Raw genomic sequence first — 14780 nt, 5'->3', positions numbered from 1 at the left:
TGCTATAACTAATTTAAAGTCCACACACAGCAGAAGCATAATATTCTCAATAATTAACATCGAGTTAAGTTGAATTCTGCCATTACAGAGCACCTGATTCTGAAGCAACGTTCAAGAACATGACCTTGTCAAACGCCTAGGCCTAGGCCTAGGCTAGCTGCCTAGCTGAGCTAGGCTATTTATAAAAGAAATTCAGTTGGTATAACTAAACTAAGTTAACTATCTGAGCTAGGCTATTTATAAAAGAAATTAAAAGTTGCTATAACTAATCTAAAGTCCACACACACACACACACACTAAGTGAAGCATAATATTCTTGATGATTAATTAACACCTTGCTCCTGGGTGGGAACTTTCAGCGATGGCCGCTTAGTTTAACTCGTTTGATTACCTCATAAATCCCCTTCCCAACAACCAACCCCCCTTCCCCTCACACGCACACCTCGATAGCACGATTCCCACATCAATTTCACAAGGACAGTTGACCTTATTGCTCTAATTTACATTTCAGTTCCGGCATATTCTGCCTGGCCTTCAACATTACTACTGTCTCTCTTGTACCCATCTATCTACCTATCTATCTATCTATCTGTCTATTTATCCATCTATCTATCTATCTATCTATCTATCCATCTATCTATCTATCTATATATATATATATACATATACATATAGATAGATATTTTTACATATATTTGTCTAGCCCTCCCAACAGCTGACTTGCATCTTAATACATATTTATCTATTTATCAATTTATTTTTTCTTTTTTAATAAGTGAGGTCTCGTCTTCCTGTATTTCCCTTTACCTCCTCTTACTTCTTCCTAATGATAATAATAATAATAATAATAATAATAATAATAATAATAATAATAATAATAATAATAATAATAATATCCTTTTCAGTTTCTTTTGGCAGGCATAACTTTTACCTATTGAGATTTTGTTCTGCGTACTGTTCTGTTTTTCATAAATCAATTACGTACTTTCTAAATATACCTATCTTTATATGCTTGTTCACCAGCTTTTCCTAACAGTTTTTTCGGGGGACTAGGATTGAAAGCTGATGAAATTCATGCTAAGATAGAAAGATAGAAGCTTATTGACCACATATACAGTTATTAAAATTACAAGTTCTTGACTATGGTCCACCAAAAAGACATAAAAATATACAAATAAATCTCTAGATTAAATTCAAATGAAAACAACATCTCAACTAGAACACGTGAAAATATTATATAATATCAGCAGCATTCTAATTTGTACATATCAAACTTTAATAAGTTTATAACCATTTAAGCAGAACCTTAACTAATTCTGCATGACCATCACTTTCTCCTACAAAAACATGAAACTGAAATTATTTATATATATATATATATATATATATATATATATATATATATATATATATATATATAAAGCTCATGCATTTTGTAGAGTCTCCACATTTCCTGCATCTAATTTTCTTACCATCAGTTCAACCTTTTTACAATTATCTGAGGAGACTGAATAGACCAGAACATAGAATTTAGGCCAAACGCCAAGCCATGGGACCTATGAGGTCATTCAGCGCTGAAAGGATATCGACTGCAAAAAGGTCTGAAAGGTAACAGGAGGAAAACCCCTGCAGCTGCCCTACGAAACAATTGTTAGGAGGGGGATAGGAGGTAGGAAGAAAGGTAATACAAACGGAGGTACAAAAAGAGAATGAAAGGGGTTGCAGCTGGGGCCGAAGGAACGCTGCAAAAGACTCCTGAAGGAGCGTTGGCGAGAGGCTCATGGAATGAAGGAATTAGCTGCTAGGAATATTTTAGCTGAGTTGAGAGGAACAAAATACCAGAGAGAAGTACTTGGGTTAACATACGAGAGAAGTCAAAATGCTAATTTCATTTTTCTCGGTGGATTTTAGTACATGTAAGAGGAAACAGTTGAGAGTCAATGACATTAGACTATTGCAACTCGTCTTTGCATAGAAATTTTGAGCACTGTGACATTTAGTTTTGTGGGATACAGTAATATTAAGATGGAAGACATGCTTAGAAGCTTGTGACGCCAGTTTTAATAGGCCTGATCAATCAGTCAGCATGCTAGAAGCCATATTGGCAGTTCGGAGAGAGTGTTTAGGTCAACAGAGGAGGGAACTCTTGCAATATTGCTGCAATGTCTTACTGTTGTATTACATATTATTGAAAAATTTTTGACATATATTTTTTTTTTTTAGTCATCTGAGCAGGATTCCAGTGCCTTGCTGACAGCTCAAGTAACAGGGGGTGGAGGGGGGCTTTGTCGAATCAAGGGATTGTTGTATTTCCGGATTATCTGAGGTCGTCCAAGTTTCTGACTTGCAACGTATTTAAGTATATGTATATATGTATATATATACATATATATATAATATATATATATTTATACATATACATACATATATATATATATACATATGTATATATACATGGACTGCGTCATAGGGAAGGAACATGTATTGTACGTGTACGTGTATGTATGTGTGTGCATGTGTATGTGTGTGAAGGCGAGCGCGCAAAACGAATTGCGCACAGGTGTCCTCTTACCGTCAGCCCTCTTTTGTAAATATATTCACACCTGGCGTGCTTTGAACAAGTGGTCACTTTAAAAATAGTTAATGGTGTTTTCACACCTGAGGGTAAAATGGTTTAAAAATAATTGAATTCAGAATTGCACCGCAGCTGGGCTCGCATGAGGGTGCCAACCCTTTCCTTACCTTGAACCACAAAGAATCGCCAATGGAATCCCAGAAGTTCAGAACACTACAGTTCCTAACCACACTTTTCATGCATCATCCTACTTTAAAGTAACTATAGGTTTTATTTCTTCAAGTTGTTGGTGAAGAGGTTTTTGCTTCTAATGTTTATAGACAAATATATAGATCATTCAGTCCTTCTGCTCAGGAAATAAGCAATTATAAGGAAAATATATGTTTATAGAATGAAGTATGGAGGAATTTTGAGTCAGCTAAGACCAAATTTAATTCAGCACTGTATTGCACAAACTATGTCGTATTTTGCACAATCACAAATAAAATGAACACTCACAAATGAAATGACAATCACAAAATGAAAATGAACAATCAAGCAAATGAAATGACAATCACAAATAAAGTGAACAATCATAAATAAAATGAAATGACAATCAAAATGGAAATGACAGTCACAAAATGAAATGAACAATCGCAAATAAAAATGAAGATGAGACTCACAACTGAAATGACAATCACAATTAAAATGAACAATCACATGACAATCACAAATGACATGACAATCACAAATGACATGACAATCACAAATAAAATGAACAATCACAGATAAAAATGAAGACGACAATCACAAATAAAAAAATGAAAATGACACAAATGAAATGACAATCACAAATGAAAATGACATTCGTAATAAAGCGACAATCACAAATAAAAATGAAGATAAGAATCACAAACAAATGAAACAATCACAAACGAAATGACAATCACAAATAGAATGACAATCATAAATGAAATTAAATGACAATCACAAATAAAAAAACACAATCACAAAAAAATGACAATCACAAATAAAAATGACAATCACAAATAAAAGGAAGATGAAACCGAAAATTTAATCTAGATTTTTAAAGTACAAAATAAACGTATAAAATGAAATTTTTTTTTTTTTGCTTTACTAAAAAATCTAATCTACCAATAAAGACAATTTAATTTTATTAAAACTGCCAAGTGAACTGTAAATTTGAAATTACCAAATTATCTTTATTTTCAAAATGTAATTCAGTTAATCAACATATGATAAAGCATTAAATGGATAACTACAACTCAAGTGTCAGCCTTATTTCTAATAATTACATTAAGAGTATTTTAAAAATACTTTTAACATTGTTTTTAAAAGCAAGGTCTGCCGGCAATTTATTGCAAATCGAAATAGCTAAGAAATAAACAGTTTCAGAATGGACGGACATTTGAAAAAACACTTAAAATTGGAGAACAAATATATTTAGGATTGAACTGAATATACAATTTAGACCAGAGGCCAAGCACTGGGACCTGGAGGTCATTCAGCGCTGAAACGAAACTGACAGTAAAAGGTTCGAAAGGTGTAACAGGAGGAAAACCTCAAAGCACTATGAATCAATTTATAGGAGAGGGTTGAGGACGGTATGATGAATGAAAAGAGATTATGGACGAGTACAATGATAGGAATGAAAGGGGCTGAAGCTACGGAAAATCATCAGAACTAAGAAAAAATATTAATTTAGAAAATATCCAGCGCCAGACAGAAATATTCGCATCCACAACCATCGTGACAGATGGTGGAGGGCTTGTCTCTCTCCTGTCAGAATACAGGTCGTCTTTCCTGAATGTTGCAATTTTAATCTCAGTGATACAGGTCCCAAACCTTCTTATGCAGGCGACTAGAACAACTGAGATTATTATTATTATTATTATTATTATTATTATTATTATGTTATTATTAATAATCAGAAGATGAACCCTATTCATAAGGAACAAGGCCATCACAGGGTTGCCAATGATATGAAATTCAAGCTTCTAAAGAGTACGGTGTCCGCTAGGAAGTTAGAAAGGGTAAAAGTACATACAAAAATAAGAGATCTCATACATGAAAAAGAAAATATATTAATAAATTAATAAATAGATAAAACCGTATTAAAATGCAAGGAGACTAGCATTAGGGTGGTAATAACAGGTTGATCATTTGTAAACATAAAGCCGAACACCATGTAATGTCATTAACAGTTTCCGATATTGCGTTCGTTCCCAGAGCATTAAAAAAAAAAAAAAAAATGGGCTGAGTTGGAAAACTTTCCATCGCTCTTTTCTCTTTATCTAGAACAGCTCCTGTGGGCGAGAGAGAGAGAGAGAGAGAGAGAGAGAGAGAGAGAGAGAGAGAGAGAGAGAGAGAGAGAGAGAGAGAGAGAGAAATTCCTTCTAAATCTGAATCGTCTCCATGATGTAAGTAGGCAAATGTGTAGGAAATGAGAGAGAGAGAGAGAGAGAGAGAGTAATTCCTTCTAAATCTGGTGTTTCCATGATGGAAGTCAACAAATACAAGAAAAGAGAGAGAGAGAGAGAGAGAGAGAGAGAGAGAGAGAGAGAGAGAGAGAGAGAGATAAATTCCTTCTAAATCTGAATTTGGTCTCTATGATGGAAATCAGCAAAATATGTAGAAATGAGAGAGAGCGAGAGAGAGAGAGAGAGAGACATTCATGTTGAGCTAGCTTAGGTATTGTTTATTACTAGTTCTGAATTGCGTCTTCCATACTTCTACAATATGATGCCAATTACACGCCAACATGGAATGTTTGCTATTTATCATATAGCGTTTCCTTTACAGAACTATTCAGACCTACATAATATTTACAACTACACATTCTTTAAGAAAATCCAAATTCGTAAGCTGAGATTTGCAAACCTATATGAAGAGATTTTTCGCCGAAAGAGTTTGACACGATTTCACAAAGCTCTCGGATCAAATAGGCAGACGACTCATTTTAAATACGCTGAATCTTTTTTACTGAAAACTTGTTAAGATCATTTAAAAACTAAATGTAATTCCATTCAGATTTTATGGTGCTATTTAGTTTTACTTCCATTGAGCTGCTGTTGACAGATTTCCCGAGGAACTTTGGAGAGGAATTCGAACTTTGGAGGAAACTGAATGGGTCAAAGTAGCTAGAAAATCCCTCACTGTCAGACTCATTAAATTTGTCTTGTTCTCTCTCCAAAGCAGCTGCAAGCGATTGTAAAGTTCCTGCAACGTCCCTGTCCTACCCTCTTCTTCTGAATAATAATAATAATAATAATAATAATAATAATAATAATAATAATAATAATAATAATAATGTGGCACCAAATACTCTGCATTGTTTCATCTTAAGAACAGACTAAATCTCCATGTGAATCCTTTTTCTTCATTTATTCAGGGATTGAAATGAACTAATTCATCGGATTGAAAAGCAATGAAAAAAGAGTCCTATTGCGCTCGTCAATTGCACAATTTGTTAGTTACCCTCCCCTGGAATATCAAACTACCAAGGGGGTAATTTAGCCCAATCTGCCACGGCTTCTTCAAACAAAGCATAAACCCTGATCTCGCAGGTGTTGCCGACAATTAACTTTAGCTCCGCCTTCAGGTGACGTCAGGAGGCTAAAACGCAATTTCTAATAATTCTTCCAAATCTATTTTTATTTCACGCAGGGTTTAAAACAAAGCGCCCTCCCTCCCCACACCTTCTCGGCAATGTCTATTTATCAATTTATTTTTCTTTAATACCTTAGTTTTACCAGACCACTGAGCTGATTAATAGCTCTCCTAGGGCTGGCCGCCCGAAGGATTAGACTTATTTTACGTGGCTAAGAACCAGTTGGTTACTTAGCGACGGGACCTACGGCTTATTGTGGAATCCGAACCACATTATAGCGAGAAATTAATGTCTATCACCAGAAATAAATTCCCTCTAACTCTTCATCAGCCGGCCGCGGAATTGAACTCCGGCCCATCGAGTGACAGTCTGAAGCTCAAGCGATTCGGCCAACAAAGGGTTCCATATGAATGAGTTTCATCTTTGGTTAATAATAATAATAATAATAATAATAATAATAATAATAATAATAATAATAATAATCCTTTAACTTTCTCAGCTGTCTAAGATGTCCTTATTCCTATAATCGCAGTTTTCAGACGCGAACTTACAGAGTACCTTTCATCTAATCTTCAGCAAATGATATTTCATGAGGCTTTTAAAATAAACATTGGAAATTGGGAAATTTCTCATCGATTTCCTGATATTCCACTGAATGCGTTGACATTCTTACTGATTGTTGCATTTTTAAAATGCAAAGAGTTTATATATATATATATATATATATATATATATATATATATATATATATATATATATATATATATTACTAAAAGGACCTCATTCAAACTGGATGGTATCTAACGGAGTTTTTATTCAGGAAAAAGTTACAGGCTTTCTTGGACAAACAGTCCACATTGTCAAGTATCCGTTAGATACCATCCAGTTTGAATGAGGTCCTGTTAGTAATTCTACTAATGCACAGAACAATTGTGTATGTGATAAATTATATATATATATATATATATATATATATATATATATATATATATATATATATATATATACACACCATTTATATCAATTTTTATTACTTTATTTTTATTATTTTAGTATACAAATCTTTCGTATCAGTTTTTTTATTTATTTTGTCGTTTGCCATTGAATACTCTTTCTCAACCCTTGAGAAGAAGAAGAAGAACAGATATGTTGTAATATGCTGTACAACAAGTGTCATAATGTTCTCGAGAGTCAGGTCATTCTCCTTAGGTGTCATTTTACTATAGTACCTGTGTTTTGATCCGAGTTTAGCCAGTCTGTTAGGAACAGTGTTCTTGATACAGAACATTACAGTGAAAGGTGCAATGGAAGGTCAGTAATTTCAGATTAACATTATAACACACACATACAGTATATAATATATATATATATATATATGTGTGTGTATGTGTATATAATATATATATATATATATATATATATATATATATAGTTATTAGATTATATTTAACATATATATAGTTATTTGACGATTCACGATACATATACCCCTGAAATTATTCAGTCTAAAAACGACCGCAATTCTATGTATATATATATAAACCAGCCTCCGCCTCCCGACCTTTGGAAAGTATAAAACAAATAAAAAGAAATATGGAACAAATCTTCCTATAAAAACAATGACAAGGGGAAAGGAAAACATTCTTATCCGTCTATTAATTTATTAATTATTTTTCTTTTTAAAAATAAGAGATCTCTTTCTATAAAGGCATAAACTTTCCCCTTACTTCTTCCTAATGAACACCATAATATTTCTTTGGAAGGAAAGAAAAACATTCTTATCTCAAATTTAAATTATTTTTTCTTTTAAATGGGAATCTCTTTCTCTGGTGGGTTTGTTCCATATGAATAGGTTTCACTTTCTGAAAGTAATAATAATAATAATAATAATAATTTCATAATAATAATAATAATAATAATAATAATAATAATAATAATAATAATAATAACAGTTTTCAGTCAATATGTTTGCTAAAGAAGAATCTTTTCTTACTGTTAAAACCCATTTCAAGGATACTGTTCTATGGGGGATCGGGGAAATCTCAGCTTCATTTGAACGATTCAAACCGAAGTCTTCTATCAGTTTTCTAAGACACTTTTGTCGCAGTGGAAAGCATCATTTCACGAGAATAAGACACGGGACCGTTTTGAAATGCAGAACAGCTTCCTTTTCGTGCAATTTAGGATGGTGTTACTTCTGGTGCAGTGAGTCACTGAGTGAAATATTTTCAAAGGTTTTATTGACATCGACTTAGACTGATTCAGTACCGTTCTTGTGTTTTCCCTCTGCTAATTCCTTGATCTAAACATTTTCAAAAAAGTTAGATAAAATTATAAATGCTCTATTTATTCTTGCGAAGTTGTTTACACTTTGAGCGCTTAAAAATGATTTTGGGGGTATTCTAAAAACTCATAAAAGCATTTTAATTTTTTTTATCTAACTTTAAGGGGTCACATTTGCGTTCATTAAGAGCTCCTGAGGTTTTATTTTTTACGTTATTTGAGAATGAGCATAAAACAACTCATTTGCCTTCAGCTCAACAGTATGAAATTCAGACAGAACAGATTTTAAAGTTACCACGAAATAATCCTGTAATTTTATTTGCTATAACCGCTTCATCACGAGGAACAAAGACAGTCTAGGACAGGACCATTTGTCGATCGTTCCAAGGCCAATGTACACGTGCAAAACAATGCAATTATGATTATCAACCCCACAAAAGTTCCCCCCCCAACCCCTCACTCACGCCAACGAAAATGCTCAGCGGCCGCCCCACGTGACTTCCCAGGGCCACAATGTGCCAGAGCTCTGGGTCAACCCTTGCAGTGCAGAAGGGCTACAAAACCGCAGCACAGGGCATACCGTCGTCAGTCGAGAGTGATTCTCGCCTTCTCCTGAAGAACCGAAGAAGAACCAAGCTCCCCTCTGAGTCCAGCCGGATCAGTCAAAGCCGTTCTTCTTCTTCTTCTTCATCTTCTTCTTCTTCTTCTTCTTCTTCTTCGTCGTCGTCGCTGCAACAATGGAGGTTTCGAGCGTTTGGGTGGTCCTCACGACCCTGCTAGCTTCTGCCTGCGTCTGTCAGGGTAGTATTTTCTTATTTTTTTATTTTGTCTGTCTGTCTGTCTGTCTGTCCGTCACTTTTAGTAAAGAACTCTTCTTCTCATATACCGTCCAGTTCTGTAGCCAGGAAGATCGAATAAGAGTTGATTTCGAACTGTTTAAATTTAAAAGATGTTTACGTTTATTTTGAAATGGGTAAAAAAAGATTATTAAAAATCTTAGAATTAATACTTTGAAGGTCTCGACTGAGAGAGAGAGAGAGAGAGAGAGAGAGAGAGAGATTTGTCCCCTTCTGTTCAATACTAACTATTCACTTACTTTGACAGTTACTCAATATTTAGCCAGTTACACAGTTACTCAGTTACTTTAGCCCGTTAATCAATTATTTTGTGAACTTAATATCATTTTGGTGTTTGATTCGACAATGCACTGACTTTGAATAAAAATGTTAAGAATATACAAATCCGCCATTGCCAGTTACACAATGTCTACTTCTAAACATTCTGAACTCAGTTGTTAAAATATCAGAAAAGAAAGAGAGAAGTTTGAAGAACTTCTCAGATCAAAAACTTTTGTCAGTTCTCAAGTTAAGTTTTGAAAGTCTTGGCAAAATTTTTTGTCAGTTCTCAAGTTAAGTTTTGAAAGTCTTGGCAAAATTTTTGTCATTCTCAAAGTCAAGTTTTGAAAGTCTTGGCAAAATTTTTGTCAGTTCTCAAAGTTAAGTTTTGAAAGTCACTTTTTTGTCAGTTCTCAAAGTTAAGTTTTGAAAGTCTTGAAGAATTTTGTCAACTTCTCAAAGAGCCAAGTTTTGAAAGTCTTGGCAAAATTTTTGTCAGTTCTCAAAATCAAGTTTTGAAAGTCTTGGCAAAATTTTGTCAGTTCTCAAAGACAAGTTTTGAAAGTCTTGGCAAAATTTTGTCAGTTCTCAAAGTCAAGTTTTGAAAGTCTTGGCAAAATTTTTGTCAGTTCTCAAAGTTAAGTTTTGAAAGTCTTGGCAAAATTTTTTGTCAGTTCTCAAAGTCAAGTTTTGAAAGTCTTGGCAAAATTTTTGTCATAAAGTCAAGTTTTGAAAGTCTTGGCAAAATTGATAACTTGATTTTTCACTAAATCGCTGCAAAAAAACGTCAAAGCTTTAACCTCTGTGACTTGTGTTTAACTCATACTGCTGTTTCAATAGTCTGATCCCCCTTACTGTACCTCTTTTCATATTCTCTTTCTTCCATCTTACTCTCCATCTTTTTCTAACAATTGAGTCATAGTGCAACTGCTTTGAGTTTTCCTCCTGTTACACCTTTCAAACCTTTGCTGTCAATTTCCATTTCAGCGCTGAATGACCTCATAGGTGCCAGTGCTTGGCCTTTGGCCTAAATTCTACATTCAGTTCAATTCAGTTCAATTCAATTCAACTGTCCTGATAATGTTCAGAAGTAAAGGCGCTGTTGAAAGCTTGATAGTGGCGGATTTTAATATTCTTAACATTCTATTAGTCCATTTGTAATGTCGAATCAAACCAAAAATGATATTAAGTTCACAAAAAAGTACTTGAATAACTGTCTAAAAGAACTGTGCATCTACTAAAGTAACTGTGTAACTGGCTAAAGTAACTATGTAACCGGTTAAAATAATTGGTGGTTGTCTACAGTAAGCGAAGAGTAAGTGACTATCTAAAGTATGTCAATAGTTAGAAACTGTCTAAAGTAAGTGAATAGTCAGTAACTGTCTAAAGTATGTGAATAGTTAGTAACTGTCTAAAGCATGTGAATAATTAGAAACTGTCTAAAGTAAGTGAATAGTTAGTAGCTGTCTAAAGTAACTGAATAGTTAGTAACTGTCTAAAGTAACTGAATAGTTAGTAACTGTCTAAAGTAACTGAATAGTTAGTAACTGTCTAAAGTAACTGAATAGTTAGTAACTTTGTCTAAAGTAAGTGAATAGTTATTATTGCACAGAGGGAGGCAAATAAAAATCTGACTCTAAACACAATCAAATAATTACGTAGGTATGGGTTTCTCTCTCTCTCTCTCTCTCTCTCTCTCTCTCTCTCTCTCTCTCTCTCTCTCTCTCAGATATTCTAACTTCTTTTTAGAAGACAGCCAGGTAGCCTTGTGTAGATTTGTCTTATATCATTTTTTTAGTTTCATAAATAAAAAAATACTGAGAATATAACTGTGTCACATATTGTATACGTTTACAAGCCTATTATTCTGTTCATTTAGCTCGAGACAGCAGCTGTTTGAATACCAAGTGAGGCTAATTTTTATTTATTATTGTCATTAATATTTTTTTTTTTTTTTTTGTATTCCAGGGTCCAGGTACGTAAACCTGTAGTCTCTAGTGACATCAGTGCAACTCTGAGACAAATCTGTAAGTCAAGCCATGCTAACTTCTCATTTTTTTCGGTTTGCCTCTCTTCGCCAAAAGAAACCTTCTCTTAAAGAGACACTCATTTATTTATATGTCATCGGAACACGAGTGAATCTATCAATTCTCATAGTGCTTGAAATAAGGCAGAGTGAGAATGGTCACAATAATGGGGCGGAGTAACGTTCTTTTTCCAAATGAGGGTGGTTTATTTTTAGAGTGCCTTTGTGATATATTTATACATATATGTATATATATATATTTGTATGTATATATATATATAGATATATATATATATATATATACATATATATATATATGTGTGTGTGTGTGCATATATATATAATATATATACTGTCCAGCCAGTATACATTCGCATTTATTTGTATTTATAGACTGAGATTCACTAATGTCTCACTATTTATAGACTGAGATTCACTGTCCTCACTATTTAGGCTGAGATTCACGAATGTCCTCACAGCTAACATATTTTCCTTCAAAGTCAAGTATGTACTTATTAGCATTTAGTGGAAATGTGCATTTGAACCAAGCATCCACTGGGATAATCGGTTACGGGACCAATAACAGAGAACCCACTGGGGAAGTGGTATTACTGATAACCATTTGCTGCCGTCCTTAGGTACTTGTATTTAAAGAGGACCGTCATTAAAAGGTCGAAGCTCTAATTTTTTTATTCACTTTTTGTAACTCCGGCTTTTTAACTCCGGCTTTTGCTTGTAACATCGAAATGATGAATGTGAGAGCCTTTACAAATGCCATATCAGTCCTTTCCTCTCACCTTGGGATGTTGGGAGTTTCTTATAAAAATATCCGACTTTCCCAAGTTTCAATATTCGGGAATAAACACGCATTCTTCCAGTCAGTCGACCTCAATTCAGGAAGTTATTTTCAGTCACTCATTCCCAGATTTTAACTCCATAAAATATGATCGAGATTCAAAGAGGTTCACTTTGACACTGATGCACTTTTCAAATTGATGTTGAAATTGGTAAGTATCAAATGGAAACTCCTTCTTTGTCCCATATCGACATGGCTTTGTCTAGTGCTCATATTCTCAATGTTCCACTTGATGTAATGACACATTAAAGAGAACTGCTACTGTTACATAATATCACTTTCAGGATGTCCAGCAACTGCCAAGTGTGACAATTTGGGAGGTAGTTGCGTGGCCACCGGTAGTTGCAGCGGAATTAGTTATGACGCTTGCGCTCAGGGGTGCACCTGCTGTATTCCTGGTGAGTGCCTTTCCTTAACCAATGCTTCAAGTCAATACCTGTTCGAAAGTTGGTACATCTAGCTGAAGAATCACTGATAAAGTCGGCGATCCAGAAATATGTCCTCTAAGCCTTCATGCAACAAAAGCTGCATCAGGAACAACAAAGATTTTCTCTTAACTGGAGAGTTTCATCTATGTTTTCTCTCTCACCGTTTTTGGCAAAATTGTAAATGGATGTTTGAAGCAGACTAGAATACTGCATGTAATGTACAAACTCTCCCTTGTGCTTACAAACACTGAAATCTTTTTCTCAAAACAGACACACACACACACACACACATTTTGAATTCCTGTTGTTTCCTTTCGTGCACGCCTATATCATCTAATACCTCATCATCTTTTCAGATAATGGGAATTGTACCAGGTTACCGGCTTGTGAATATTTTGCAGGGACGTGCCTCCATCTTGAAGATTCATGCAAGTGCCCAGGCATTCTCGAACCCAGTACATGCCTTGGAACCAACTGTACCTGTTGCATGTATGGTAAGTAAAATCTTCAATCATATTTTTTAGATGTAAAAATTTGTTGTGGAGAATTATCCATTGACTACTATATATATATATATATATATATATATATATATATATATATATATATATATATATATATATATATATATATATATATACAGGTAGTCCTGAGTTATTAACAATCTGGGAATCGGTGCCAGTTATCTCCAGTTATCGGCACTGATCCCTGTTATTGGTGCCGATAACCGGATATCAGCACTGTGCTATTACCACCATTTTTTGGTTATCATCATGCTGTCAGAACGGAACCCCCGCTGATAACCGGGGACTGCCTATATATACATACACACACATATATATATATATATATATATATATATATATATATATATATATATATATATATATATATATATATGTATTCTTCATTCTGTAATGCAGTTAATTATTAAAGTGATAACTTTGAAACAACAACACTGACAAACACTTGTCTTCCTTTAACGACCAAAGGTTGCCCTTCGACGTACGACTGTACAGCTCTTGGAGGCTATTGCTTCGGACAGACGGTCCTCACGTGTGCGGAGGCGATGTTCTCGACTTATGCATCTATGATGTCTGTAAATGTTGCGTGGATCCTCAATGCCCACGCTGGCAGCTGAGCAGCGTGCGCTTATGGTCATCGTGGCTGTGCAGCTGGTGGTCCTGGTCCGTAACGGTCAGGGTAATGGTAACGGTAATGGTCAAGGTAGCGGTAACGGTAACGGTAAGAAAGATTCTTATTTTCTTGACGTTTGTTATGAGAGGAACCTCTGCCTAAATTTTTCTTGTTCCAGAAGTCATGTTTTTGAAGCCTATGATCTTATCTTTTTGCAGGAAACGCCCAAGGATCTGCAGAGCAGCTGCAGCACCACCGCAAAAGGTTAACCTTTGCAAACAGAGGAAAGAAAATGGGCGTTGTCTCTCCTACTAGTGGTCCAAGGCTATTCTAAGATGAGGAAGATTGAGTCATTAAGAATCATAGTTTTGATTGAAGACATTCTTTTCATGATAATCATAAATTTTAAACTCTTGTGAAATAGTAAGCTGTAAATCATTCTGCAAATAAATAGCAAGCATTGTACCTCCTTATGATTTCATTCCTACTCTTATCCTCAAAGTGTGTCAAAAGACTTCTCTATACAGGTTAGTTTATACTAGATTTCTTTTTTACATAATTTGGTGTTGCTCTGTATACATGGGAATATAAATAAGACTTGATCACTGAAGTCACACAAAAATTGGACAATTCAAGGGCTATCCCAACTGAAACCAGTCCAGTTACAAAACAGAGGTGATCTGGAAATTCTGTCAAAGATATTTTCCATTATTACAGAACGTTTTGTGTATCCAAAGTTCTTGATACAAA

The 14780-nt window shown here is 34.5% G+C and overlaps 1 long non-coding RNA gene across 1 annotated transcript; it reads left to right on the top strand.

Annotated features, from left to right (window-relative positions):
* The first annotated feature begins 12686 nt into the window (after nucleotides 1-12686).
* LOC136833873 (uncharacterized) lies at nucleotides 12687-14009 on the top strand. The gene is made up of 3 exons (XR_010851605.1): nucleotides 12687-12863; nucleotides 13250-13387; nucleotides 13886-14009. It is a non-coding gene; the product is annotated as an uncharacterized lncRNA (long non-coding RNA).
* Nucleotides 14010-14780: the final 771 nt, after the last annotated feature.

The sequence above is a fragment of the Macrobrachium rosenbergii genome, chromosome 52 (assembly GCF_040412425.1).
Source record: "Macrobrachium rosenbergii isolate ZJJX-2024 chromosome 52, ASM4041242v1, whole genome shotgun sequence".
Lineage (NCBI taxonomy): Eukaryota > Metazoa > Arthropoda > Malacostraca > Decapoda > Palaemonidae > Macrobrachium > Macrobrachium rosenbergii.
Note: the sequence above shows the minus strand (reverse complement) of the source record. Positions and strands in the feature narration are given on the sequence as shown.